This window comes from Elephantulus edwardii, unplaced genomic scaffold (genome assembly GCF_000299155.1).
Source record: "Elephantulus edwardii isolate Elephantulus edwardi_28Jun2011 unplaced genomic scaffold, EleEdw1.0 scaffold00114, whole genome shotgun sequence".
Taxonomy (NCBI): Eukaryota; Metazoa; Chordata; class Mammalia; order Macroscelidea; family Macroscelididae; genus Elephantulus; species Elephantulus edwardii.
The window spans coordinates 7,530,978-7,532,969 of record NW_006399864.1 but is presented as its reverse complement, the minus strand read 5'-3'; positions in this window follow the sequence as shown (position 1 = coordinate 7,532,969).

Genomic DNA, 1,992 nt, shown 5'->3' with positions numbered 1-1,992 from the left:
ATTTCAGAAGGTAGCATATGATCAAGAACTAATGGCATTGAAGAAAGAATTCCAAGCGTCACTGAAAACCAGACTCCAAACACTGCTGTGATTCCATTCCAACTCATAGTGAGTCTCCCTTGGCTTTCTAGGCTGTCCATCTTTTGGGGAAAAAAATTTCTGTCTTTTTACTATGGACTGTTTGGAAAATTTGGACTGCATTAGATAAAACAAACAGGCTCCAGAGTCACTCATTTGCATTTTATTGACTATGCAAAGACATTTGCTGTGTGAATCATTACAAATTGTGGATACCGTTGGGAAGAATGGGGATTCCAGAACATTGCACTGTGCTCACATGGAACCTGCCCATAAACTAAGTGAGTGTTGTTTATGCAGAAGAACAGGAGAATAATGTGTGGTTCAAATCAGGATTTATGTGGTTAAAGTTGTATCTATCCACCATCTGTATTCATTAAATAATCTGACAAAGAAGTCAATTATAAAGGTAATTTGGGGAAGATTTATTAACAAATTGTGGCTGACTTTGAGAAGAATGAGAATCCCAGAACACTTGATTGTGCTTATGCGGAATTTATACTTGGACCAGGAGGCAGTCATCAGAAAAAAGCAAGCAAACACTGCAAGGTTCAAAATTGGGAAAGGTGTGCATCATGGATGTGTCCTATCTCCATATTTTTTCAATCTATATGCAGAACAGATTATCTGTGATGCTGGGCTCTATGAGGAGAAGTATGGCATCAGGAACGGAGGTAGACCCACCAACAATCTGCATTATGCAGATGACACAACCCTGTTTGCCGAAACTGAGGAGGACCTGAAGCACTTGTTGCAGAAGGTCAAGGATTCCATCCTTCAACATGGATTGAAGCTCAACATCAAGAAGAAAAAGATTCTCACCACTGGACCAATTAGCAGCATCACGATAGATGGTGAAGAGATTTGAGACTGTTGACAGCTTCAATTTATTGGCCCTACAATCAACACTCTTGGTATCAGCAGCCAGAAAGTGAAAAGACAAATTGCCATGGGAAAGTCTGCTGTCAGAGAGTTCTCCATGCAATTGAGGAGCAATGATGTCAGTCTGGAAACTAAGGTGCACCTGATACAAGCCAGGGTCTTTGTAATTACTTGCTGTGCATCAGAGAGTTGGACAATGACTAGGGATGATAGAATGAGATTTGATGCCATTGAGCTTTTGTGCTGGAGAAGAAGAGTATTGAATATACCATGGACTGCTAGGAGAACAAACAAGCTCATTCTGGAGAAGGAGAAGCCAGGCTGATCCTTTAGAGGCAAGAATTCTAAAGGTTTGTCTGACATGCTTTGGACACGTTACAAGGAGGGACCAGTCCTTGGAGAGGGACGTCATGCTTGTGCAGGGTGCAGAAGAGGAAGACCCTCAATGAGACAGATTGATTCCATCACTGGGGTAATGGGGATAGGCATGTCAGAGACAATAATATTGGCAAGGGATAGAGCAGGATTTAGGACTGCTGTACATAGGGTTGCAATGAGATGCAAGCCACTTGACGGCATGTAACAACAAAAACAACACAGTGTATCTTGTTGAAAAAGAAAAGAACTTGAAGTACTTATAAGTGAAAATCAAAGAATATAAGCATACTTGCTGTGTACACCTCAGTATAACTAATAAATGGGGGAAAGCCCAGGACGAACCAACCAAATCTTTACTTACTGCTGTAGTTCTGACTAATGGTGAACCAACAGGACAGACTAGAACTGACACCTTGGGTTTAAAACAATTCAATGAACACAATTGACTTTTCATTTTTGGCAGTTACTTACATAGTTCTCCAGTTACTTTATTGTCTATGTATTAGAATAAAACACGACTTCATTGCCATTAACTTGGAACTGACTCATATCCGACCCTTCTGCAGGCTTTCAGAGACTATAAATTGCAAAGTGAAAAAGATTTCAGTGGCTCTGCATCTCTTTCCTTATAGCAGCTGGTGGATTTGAACCTTT